Genomic DNA, 12,621 nt, shown 5'->3' on the forward strand with positions numbered 1-12,621 from the left:
ACAAGTCTGTCTTGCAAATGGTCCCTTAGTGTTTCCCGTTTTAGCGTTACCCGTGCCTTGTTATCTATTCCTGTATCCCATGCTGTGCTTAATAGTGTGGAGTCGTGCCACGTCCTGTGTCATCGGCCACGTCCAGAGGAATCTGCCACATCCTGTGTCATCTGCCACATCCGGAGGAATCCGCCACGTCCTATGTTATCTGCCACGTCCGGAGGAATCCGCCACGTCCTGTGTCATCTGCCATGTCCGGAGGAATCCGTCACGTCTGGCACAACCTGCGGCACCTGTGTCATCCGCCACATTTGGCGTTATCTGCTGCACCCATCTCCATCAGTGCCAGAGCTGCGGCCACTGTCTGGAAAATCCAGGTACCCTTGTGCGGGACATTGTATTGCTGGGGTTTCCTGTTGTTTGGCCAGCAGCCTCCCCGCTACGGTGGTACGGCCTAGTGGGTCCACTAACCCGCTACGTGACAATAAGGAGAAAAGGGATGTCCTTATGTTGTCCACAATACACGGTAGCGACAGCACCCCTGTACCTGTCCGAGGTAGCACTACAATGACACCCAAGCCAGATTGCATCCTGGGCTACAATAAGTACATGGGAGGGGTTGATCTCTCTGATCAAGTACTAAAGCCATACGGTGCCACGCGGAAAACAAAGGTGTGGTACAAAAAGCTGGCTGTGCACATGGTACAAATGGCATTGTATAACGCTTACGTGCTATACCAATGTGCAGGCCCGACAGGGACATTCCTTAATTTTCAAGAGGTGGTTATCAAGGCCCTTGTATTTTGGAACCAGGAGGGGGGGGCACCAGTACTTCTAGAAGCGACGGTCCACGTATTGTAACAGGACAACACTTTCCCATTGAAATCCTCTCCACTGGTAAAAAGGGAAGGACCCAAAAAAGGTGCAAAGTGTGCTACAAAAGGGGGAGAAGAAAAGACACCATTTATCAGTGTGACACCTGCCACGAAAAACCTGGCGTGTGTATAAAGGTGTGCTTCAAAGTTTATCACACATCCATGGATTTTTAATTGGATAATTTATTTAAATGCTCACTATACGCCTAAACAATTTCCTTGAGCGGCATAGTTTCCCAAAAGGGGTCAATTTTGGGGGGTTTCCAATGTTTTATCCCCTCAGGGGCTTTGCAAATGCGACATGGCCTCCGCAAACCATTCCTGCTAAATTTGAGCTCCAAAAGCCAAATGGCGCGCCATCCTTTCTAAGCCCTGCCGTGTGTCCAAACAACCGTTTATGACCACATGTGGGGTACTGTTTAATTCGGGAGAGATTGCTTTACAAATTTTGTGGAACTTTTTCTCCTTTCACCCTTGTAGAAATGAAAAAAAATTAGCTAAACCTACATTTTATTTGTGAAAATGTAGTTTTTTATTTTCACGGCCTACTTCCAATAATTTCTGCAAAAAACCTGTGAGGTCAAAATGCTTACTATACCCCTACGTAAATTCCTTGAGGGGTGTAGTTTCCAAAATGGGGTAACTTTTTGGGGATTTCCACTGTTGTGACACCACGAGACCTCTTCAAACCTGACATGGTGCCTAAAATATATTCTAATAAAAAGGAGGCCCCAAAATCCACTAGATGATCCTCTCAGTCTGAGGCCTGTGCTTCAGTCCATAAGCAAGCTAGGGCCACATGTAGGATACATTTCACCTCTACATTGCTCTAATTTCTGCGAAATGTCTAAAGAGTTAAGAAACTTTCTAAATGCTGTTTTGAATAATTTGAGGGGTGCCGTTTTTAAAATGGGGTGATTTATTTGGGTTTTCTAATATATAAGGCCCTCAAAGCCACTTCACAACTTAACTGGAACCTGTAAAAATAGCCTTTTGAATTTTTCTTGAAAATGTGAGAAATTGCTGCTAAAGTTCTAAGTCTTGTAACGTCCTAGAAAAATAAAAGGATGTTCAAAAAATGATGCCAAACTAAAGTAGACATATGGGGGATGTTAATTAGTGACTATTTTGTGTGGTATAACTGCCTGTCTTACAAGTAGATACATAAAAATTTAGAAAAATGCTGATTTTTGAAATTTTTCACTAAATTTGCATGTTTTTCACAATTAAATACTGAATGTATGGAGCAAATTTTGCCAGTAACATAAAGTCCAATGTGTCACGAGAAAACAATCTCAGAATCGCTTGGATAGGTTAAAGCATTCCGAAGTTATTACCACATAAAGTGAAACATGTCAGATTTGAAAAATGAGGCTCTGTCAGGAAGGACAAAAGTGGCCAAAGAGGGAAGGGGTTAAACGTTAAACTTAAATCACTAATGCATCTTAATGGATGACAAGGCGGGCAGACAATAAGTTGGTCAGAAAATTGTCTGAGCTCTAGTCAAGAGCTGAACAATACTTCATACAGAATATGGTTGCTTTATCAGCCATGTAATAAAATTTCCCTGTGGATTATGCAGCCCAGCTCGAGGATGAGAACACAGCTACTTGTAAAGTGTAAGGGTATGTGCACACACACTAATTACGTCCGTAATTGACGGACGTATTTCGGCCGCAAGTCCCGGACCGAACACAGTGCAGGGAGCTGGGCTCCTAGCATCATACTTATGTACGATGCTAGGAGTCCCTGCCTCGCTGCAGGACAACTGTCCCGTACTGTAATCATGTTTTCAGTACGGGACAGTAGTTCCACGGAGAGGCAGGGACTCCTAGCATCGTACATAAGTATGATGCTAGGAGCCCAGCTCCCTGCACTGTGTTCGGTCCGGGACTTGCGGCCGAAATACGTCCGTCAATTACGGACGTAATTAGTGTGTGTGCACATACCCTAAATTTGAGTCTCTCACTAGATACATACAGAACCAGCAGCAGTCACACTCTGAGGAGAAAGTGGGGGAGAAACTTTGACAGGATCCACCTCTTGCACTGCTTCTTCTTGTGAGATTCTTCAGATTATCCAGCAGCCTCCTCACCCTCCATAGTATACAACAGAATCCTCTTATATTGCTGCCGATATTACAACATCCGGCAGCAGAGATCTTCACAGTTTATACATACTGTACACTTAGGCCCTGTTCGTTGATACAGAGTTTTGCACAGGCAGAAAAATCTGCCTCAAAATTCCTTCAGGGATTTTGAGGCAGCTTTTGACCGGCCTGCACACTGTTTGCCATGTTTTTCGCTGCATTTTTCTATAAGCACCACGGCCAAAAAACGCAGCAAAAAAACGCTTTCTCTGCCTCCCATTGATGTCAATAGGAGGTCAGAGACGGAAACGCCTGAAGATAGGGCATCAGTGGCGGATCATCATAAGTGCGGTTCCGGTGGCCGCCCGAGGCCCAAGGCTCCCAGGGAACCCATGGCTGCCTGACAGGGCCGGTGTCAGGAGGGGTGAAAATGGCCAGGTCCCCACCCTTAGGGACCCTACTGCTATGGGGCCTGAGGCATGAGGGGGCCCGCGTCGCCCGGCCCATAACATTTATGGGCCAGGCGGAACAAGCCGCCTCATGCCCGGTGGTAGCGACTGGAGGGGGCCCCGATGCTAGCGGCAGCCGCATTCACTTGTATCTGCATCCTCAGGACGCAGATACAAATGAATGCTATAAGCTGCAGGCATGCAGCCTATAAGGCACTGGGAAGACTCCCTGCACAGGCTGGCGTGATGATGTCACTGCATCACACTGCAGTCAAGGACTAATAGACAAATGGGTGTTACCAATCCCTTTGTCAGAAGGATGTGTCCCTGCACAGTGTGAAACTGTCAGCATGTAGGAATGCAGCCCTTTGACAAGGGGAATTGTAATACCCATTTGTTAATGCTTGCACAAAAAGGTAATGTTAACAATAATTACGGTGCGGCAGGGCGGCGGTGAAGAAGGGGGCCCAAGTTTGGGTAACAGCTCAGGTGCTATGGTCTACTTAATCGACCAATATAGAGCATGTCGCTTCTTTTTTCCGCGACAGACTTTACCACTCGCGGGAAAAAAACGCCTCCGCCTCCCATGGGAGGCCAATGTGAAGCAATTTTGGGCGGTTTTTGGCGTTGTTTCCATCACTGTTTCTGCGCCAAAATACTCTGTGTGAACTAACCCTAAGGGCGGGTTCACACATAGCGGAATTTCACTTAAATTCCGCTGCGGACACTCCGCAGCGTTAATCCGCAGCGGAGCCGTTTCTCCATTGACTTTCACTTTAATTTAGCAGTGTTCGTTTACACGATGCGTACAATTCCGCTGCGGAGCATAGGCTGCGGAGCGGAATTTGTTGTCCGCAGCATGCTCTGTCTGTTGCGGAGCAGTGGCGGACTGGTTGCGGACTCATGGCGGAATTTCTCCATTGACTTCAATGGAGAGTCAAAATTCCGCAATGAAGTCCGCAGATCTTATGTGTGCTGCGGAGCGTATTGTTTTTACTACCATGACATTTCTTCATTCTGGCTGGACCTATGTATTTCTAGGTCTACAGCCAGACTGAGGAAGTCAATGGGGCTCCCGTAATGACGGGAGCGTTGCTAGGAGACGTCTGTAAATAGTCACTGTCCAGGGTGCTGAAAGAGTTACGCGATCGGCAGTAACTGTTTCTGCACCCGGGACAGTGACTACCGATCTCAATATACATGTATCTGTAAAAAAACATATAAGTTCATACTTACCGAGAACTCCCTGCGTCTGTCTCCAGTCCGGCCTCCCAGGATGACGTTTCAGTGTAAGTGACGGCTGCAGCCAATCACAGGCCAAGCACAGGCTGCAGCGGTCACATGGACTGGAGCGTCATCCAGGGAGGTCGGGCCGGATGCCGAAAGAAGGACGCGTCACCAAGACAACGGGCGGTAAGTATGAATTTCTTTGACTTTCACTAGGGAAAGTGCTGTCCCTTCTCTCTATCCTGCACTGAATAGGGAGAAGAGAAGCACTTTTCCTGCAGTCCGCAGCGGCCAGTCCGCATCAATTTTCTGCACATTTTGTGCAGATCCGCTGCAGAATCTGCAACGCAGATTCTGTGCGGCATTGATGCGGACAGTTGCGGAGGAATTCCGCCATGTGTGGTCATGCCCTAACAGTCCCCTGCCCCCACAGTGGGATCTCCCAGATCAAAAGCAGGAAGTCTCACAGAGCAATCAAAGTCTCCTGAGAGTTTGACTGCTGCATTTATTTTCCTAATCATATATATTTGAGAAAGGTTTTATTACTTTAATCTCATATTACCTTATGAGGTTTCCCAATAAATGATAGGATCTCTTTAAAATTAAGTACTTCTATTGTTTTATGAAGGTATCTTCCTAACCAACCTTTTTAACATTATATTTCCATTTTAGGCTGTGTCCTTATGTTGTGGTTTTGTTGTAGCTTTATTGTGATTTCACCACAATTTTTTGCAAAGCACTGCCAAAATATTTCTTCATTTTTGCCACAATTTAGCAAAAATTGCAGCAAAATTGTGAGTGAGAGCAACATGTGGACAGCCTTTTAAAGAAAATGTCAGGTGAATGGGTGATGTTTCTCTACTACTAGTACTAATACTAATACTAATTAGTAAGCAACTGTAATAGTTTGTCAGTGCCAAAGACAGACAATACATGGCACAATTCCCTTTTAAACTTTCACTGAGAGTTACAAGAAATAAGTTGCGCTGTGCCAGATGTGGACCCCAGGCAATAAATGCCAAATAGTCAGCCCATTTCTATCTTTCAAAAATCTCATGAAATCAGACTGCCACAAGATGGTTGTCCAGACCTATAACCTGTAGCAGCTGAGAAGTAAGTGCAGCTGAATTGTTGACTGCAGAAAGAATGACATGCTTAAATACCTCTCAACCATCTACAGGATTAAAGAAAGATGGATTTTTAGCAAAGCTCGTGATTATGATCCCAGTTAGTGCACCACATAAAGGAAGTAGATAAAAATAATAATAAAATATAAGTACTGTATCTATATATCTATATCTATATATATATATATATATATATATATATATATATACTTATATGTACTGTGTATATATATATATATATATACTATGTGTGTGCATGTATACATATATATATATATATATATATATATATATACACATACAATTTTAGCCTTAATTAATTATTGTACATGTATTACAGGAAAGAAAATGGCCTTTATATCTACTATACTCTATTTAACTCAACATTGTTATTTGTGTTACCTTATTTTTACTTTTAATCACTTCAGGACTGAGCCTGTTTTGGCCTTGAGGACTAAGCCAATTTTTTCAAATCTGACATGTGTCACTTTATGTGGTAATAACTCTGGAATGCTTTTACCTATTCAGCCGATTCTGAGACTGTTTTCTCGTGACATATTGTACTTTATGTTAGTGAAAAAATTTGGTCGATAAATGTAATATTTATTTGTGAAAAACACCAAAATTTTTATAAACTTAAATGTATCTGCTTGTAAAACATATAATAATACCAACAAAATAGTTACTAGTTCACATTTCCCATATGTCTACTTTATGTTTGCATCATTATTTGAACGTCATTTTCTTTTTCTACAATGTTACAAGGCTGAGAACTTTCGCAGCAATTTCTCACATTTTCAAGAAACGTTAAAAAGGCTATTTTTCAGGTCTGAAGTGGCTTTAAGGAAAGCTGCACCCCTCAAAGTATTCAAAACAGCATTCAGAAAGTATTTTAACCCTTTATGCGCTTCACAGGAATTAAAGACATGTAGAGGTGAAATGTACTAATTTCATATTTTTTTCCAAAATTAATTTATAATAAATTTTTTATCTGTAACACAAAAGGTTTTACCAGAGAAATGCAACTCAATATTTCTTGCTCAGATTCTGCAGTTTTTAGAAATATTTCACATGTGTCCCTAGTGTGCTACTGGACTGAAACACAGGCCTCAGACGCAAAGGAGCACCTAGTGGATTTTGGGGCCCCCTCCTTTTTTTTGGAATATATTTTAGGCACCATGTCAGGTTTGAAGAGGTCTTGTGGTGCCAAACCAGTAAAACCCCCCCAAAAGTGACCCCATTTTGGAAACTACACCCCTGAAGGAATTTATCTATGGTTATAGTTAGCATATAGTGACCACACAGATATTTTCTAAATTTATTTGAATTAGTCTGTGAAGATGAAAATCGACTTTTTTTCTGAAAAAACATAGACATTTTTAATTTTTACAAGGAATAAAGGAGAAAAAAACGGCCCAAAATTTGTAAGGCAACTTCTTCCAATTACGGAAATACCCCATATGTGGTAATAAACTGCTGTTTGGACCCACAGCAGGGCTTAGAAGCGAAGAGCGTCATTTGGCTGTTGAAGCTCAAATTGAGCTGAAATGGGTTTCTGGTGTCATGTCACATTTGCAAAGCCCCTGAGAGACCAAAACAGTGGTAACCCCCCGAAAGTGACCCCATTTGGGAACTACACCACTTCAGTAATCTATCTAGGGGTGTAGTGAGCATTTAAACCCCACAGGTCTTTTGCAGAATTTATTTAAATGAATATCAACATTATTTCCACTAAAATGTTAAATTCTTTCATTTTTTTACAAAGAATAATGGAGGAAAAAGCACCCCAAAATTTGTACAGCAATTTCTCCCGAGTACGGCAATATCCCACATGTGGTAATTATTTTTATTAGAAATTAATTAACCCTTTCCGGACTGACCTGTTTTTTGTTTTTCGTTTTTCACTCCCTGCCTTCCAAGAGCCATAACTTTTTTATTTTTCCGTCAATAGAGTGGTGGTGTGAGGGCTTATTTCTTGCGGGACGAGTTGTAGTTTATATTGACACTATTTAAAGTATTATTTAATATACTGAAACACTGCGAATACAATTATTTGCAGGCTGAAATTGGAAAAAATTGTGATTCCTCCATTGTTTTTTGGGTTTCGTTTTTACAGCTTTCACCGTGCAGTAAAAACGACAACTTTTCTGCGATTCAATGCGATTATGGTGATACCAAATTAATATAGTTTTTTTTTTTTATATTTTACTACTTTTACAAGGTAAAAACTATTTGTTAAAAAAAATAATAGTTTAGTTTCCCCACATTCCCAGAGGCATAACTTTTTTTATTTTTTGGTCGATTGAGAGGTTTGAGGGCTCATTTTTTGCAGGACGATTTGTAGATTTTTATTGGTACAATTTTTTGGTACAAACAACTTCCTGAGCACTTTTTATAAAGTTTTTCTTTAGATCTAAGGTAACCAAAAAACAGCAATTTTTTGCGTTTTCAATTTCTTTATTTTTTACGGCGCTTACCGTGTAAGTTAAATAATGCTATATGTAATAGTTTGGACTTTTATGGACGCAGCGATATACATTTTGTGTATTTTTTTATTTTTTACATTACTTTAGATAAAAAATGGGACTTTAAATATTTATTTAATTTTTTTCAGTAATAATAACTTTATTTACATTTTCTTTTTACACATTTTATTAGTCCCCCTAGGGTACTTGAACAAGCGATCATTAGATCGCTGGTACAAAACACTGCAATACTAATGTATTGCAGAAAAACACTGCAATACTAATGTATTGCAGAATATTTTCATTTTCACAGGATCCTGTAACAGCGCGATCACTCTTCCTGTGCATTAGTCCCGGGTGTCAGTTGTAATGCACAGCTGACACTCGCAGTGCATACATCCCCCCCCCCCCGCACCATGACATGCTATTAAGTCGTGCTGTGCGAAGGGGTTAATGCAAAGCGGATGGTGCAGAGTAAAAATTACAATTTTCCACTGATAAGCCATTTTAGTGCACAATATGTTGCGCCTAGTTTGTGCGACTGAAGACAAATACTAAATAAAATGTTAATCGGGTTCTCCTGGATATGGCGATGCCATATCTGTGGACGTAAACTGCTGTTTGGGCACACTGTAGGGCTCAGAAAAGAGGGAGTGTCATTTGGCTTTTTGAGTGCAGATTTAGCTTGGTAGTAGTTCTGTTTGGCGTTTTGCTGGTATTTCAATTTATAATATGGGGCATATGTAAGCTGTGCAGAGTACATCAGGGCATAATAAGAGGGTATAATAATGGGGTAAATAAATAATAATTCATAGATACAGTGAAGGAAATAAGTATTTGATCCCTTGCTGATTTTGTAAGTTTGCCCACTGCCAAAGTCATGAACAGTCTAGAATTTTTAGGCTAGGTTAATTTTACCAGTGAGAGATAGATTATATTTAAAAAAAAACAGAAAATCACATAGTCAAAATTATACATATTTATTTGCATTGTGCACAGAGAAATAAGTATTTGATCCCCTACCAACCATTAAGAGTTCAGCCTCCTCCAGACCAGTTACACGCTCCAAATCAACTTGGTGCCTGCATTAAAGACAGCTGTCTTAAATGGTCACCTGTATAAAAGACTCCTGTCCACAGACTCAATTAATCAGTCTGACTCTAACCTCTACAACATGGGCAAGACCAAAGAGCTTTCTAAGGATGTCAGGGACAAGATCATAGACCTGCACAAGGCTGGAATGGGCTACAAAACCATAAGTAAGACGCTGGGTGAGTAGGAGACAACTGTTGGTGCAATAGTAAGAAAATGGAAGACATACAAAATGACTGTCAATCGACATCGATCTGGGGCTCCATGCAAAATCTCACCTCGTGGGGTATCCTTTATCCTGAGGAAGCTCAGCCAAAAACTACACGGGGGGAACTTGTTAATGATCTCAAGGCAGCTGGGACCACAGTCACCAAGAAAACCATTGGTAACACATTACGCCGTAATGGATTAAAATCCTGCAGTGCCTGCAAGGTCCCCCTGCTCAAGAAGGCACATGTACAGGCCCGTCTGAAGTTTGCAAATGTACATCTGGATGATTCTGAGAGTGATTGGGAGAAGGTGCTGTGGTCAGATGAGACTAAAATTTAGCTCTTTGGCATTAACTCAACTCGCCGTGTTGGGAGGAAGAGAAATGCTGCCTATGACCCAAAGAACACCGTCCCCACTGTCAAGCATGGAGGTGGAAACATTATGGTTTGGGGGTGTTTCTCTGCTAAGGGCACAGGACTACTTCACCTCATCAATGGGAGAATGGATGGAGCCATGTACCGTCAAATCCTGAGTGACAACCTCCTTCCCTCCACCAGGACATTAAAAATGGCTCGTGGCTGGGTCTTCCAGCACGACAATGACCCGAAACATACAGCCAAGGCAACAAAGGAGTGGCTCAAAAAGAAGCACATTAAGGTCATGGAGTGGCCTAGCCAGTCTTCAGACCTTAATCCCATCGAAAACTTATGGAGGGAGCTGAAGATCCGAGTTGCCAAGCGACAGCCTCGAAATCTTAATGATTTACAGATGATCTGCAAAGAGGAATGGGCCAAAATTCCATCTAACATGTGTGCAAACCTGATCATCAACTACAAAAAGCGTCTGACTGCTGTGCTTGCCAACAAGGGTTTTGCCACCAAGTATTAAGTCTTGTTTGCCAAAGGGATCAAATACTTATTTCTCTGTGCACAATGCAAATAAATATATATAATTTTGACAATGTGATTTTCAGTTTTTTTTTTAAATATAATCTATCTCTCACTGGTAAAATTAACCTAGCCTAAAAATTCTAGACTGTTCATGTCTTTGACAGTGGGCAAACTTACAAAATCAGCAAGGGATCAAATACTTATTTCCTTCACTGTAGGTGGCCGGTGTCACACTGATACGTAGTGCACAATCTTATCAGCTATTTGAACACTACACATTTTGCGTCGCCATATTCTGAGAGCCAGAGCTTTTTTATTTTTTCTCCAACGGAGCTGAGTTAGGGCTTACTTTTTGCGAAACAATCTGTCGTTTTCATTGGTACCATTTTGGGGTACATGCAATTTTTTGATCACTTTTTAATACATTTTTTGGCAAGCAAGGTGACCAAAAACCTTAAATTCTGAGAATGTTTGTTATTCTTTTTTTTTTTTTACGCCGTTTACCGTGGGCTATAAAAATTTTTTTGCTTTATTCTGCTGGTTGATACGATTACGGTGATACCATAGGTATATAGTTTTTTCTTTTTTGCAGCGTTTGCGCAATAAAATCACTTTTTTTTAATTATTTTATTTTTATGTCACTGTATCCTGAGAGCCATAACTTTTTTATCTTTCAGTCAAAAGATCTGTGTAAGGGCTTTTTTGTTTTGCGGGACGGGTTGCAGTTTTTATTGGTACTATTTTGGGCTAGATGCGACTTTTTGATCACTTTTTATTCTATATTTTAGGAGGGGTGGTGACCAAAAAAAATTGTGATTCTGGCGATGTTTCTACTTTTTTTCTTTTGCAGTGTTCACAGTTTCGGGAAAAATAATATTATAGTTTGGGTAGTTACAAATGCGGTGATACCAAATATGTGTACATTTTTTTGCGTATTCATTTTTTTCCTACGGTAAAAGACTTATTATAGGGAAAAAAAGCATTTTTTTATTTTATAACTTTTATTTTTACACTTTTATAAAACAATTTTATTACTTTTTTTACTTTTTTTTTTTGTCCCGCTAGGGGACTTGAAGACTTGCAGGGACTTAAAGACTTGTAGATCTGATCGCTACTAGAATACATTACACTACCTACGTAATGTATTCGAACTGTCATTGTGATGTGACAGTCACTCTGACAGGAAGCCTATGAGCCTCCGGCTGGTCCTCATAGGCTTCCGTACATGGCAACCCGGAGGCCATTGCCTGGCCTCCGGTTGCCATGACAACCACGGGAGCCATCATCATTGCATGTGTGGGCTGCCGATCTGCTCTAAACATCTTACATTCTGTGATTGCAATCGATCGCCGCATCTAAGGGGTTAATTTCCAAAATCAGCGGCGATGGGAGAGCAGGGCAGACAACCTGCACAGTTAACCGCCACTGCGGTGAAGCACCTCACATCAAAGTCTAGATGTAACTGCTAGTCAAGGTGCACAAACTTACTGCACACCTTGACGAGCATTAACGGCAAGGTGCGCAAAGGGGTTAAAGAAAGTTAGAGATGTAGATTGGGAAACCTGTGCTGCACTTTCAATCTCATTTCAATATCTTATTGACTAAGTAATAGCGTAGTTCTTAAAGGGGTTATATGAGATTTGAAAAAAAAACGTATTTTTCTTTTCAGAAGCAAAACACTGTTCACATTTAAAATTGAAAATTCATTTTTTTACGAAAATGATACAAGCCGAACTTGAATAACAAAAAGGAGACAATTGAATTAAATAGAATTAATAAAAATTACCCATTAGTTAAATTCGATTTGCATTATAAAAATATCTGGATTCAATAAAATATTGATGCTTTTTCATTTTTCTGTGGCTATCCATATTAAATATATACTGAAATATTCCTGTTTTTACACGCCACATTTCCCATTTTCTGCAGCTCACTTTTCACCTTTGATGCGTAGACATCTCTTTCTAAAGACTGTATTAATCTATTCACATGATTTTGTCTATTTACTCACATTCATTGCAGCTGCCATAAGGCCTCCACATTGTCAAGGCCTGGAAGCAGATTTGGAGTCCAGTGGCTTAAATAATCTAAAAGGTAGGCGATAATAGCAAGGGTAGTCAAATAACAGTCCGGATTCGGTACACAGGTAAGTGGCAACAGTTTGTGCTGTAAGGTAGAGACATGGTCAGGAGACAATCCAAATTTG

This window comes from Rhinoderma darwinii, chromosome 8 (genome assembly GCF_050947455.1).
Source record: "Rhinoderma darwinii isolate aRhiDar2 chromosome 8, aRhiDar2.hap1, whole genome shotgun sequence".
NCBI classification, from domain to species: domain Eukaryota; kingdom Metazoa; phylum Chordata; class Amphibia; order Anura; family Rhinodermatidae; genus Rhinoderma; species Rhinoderma darwinii.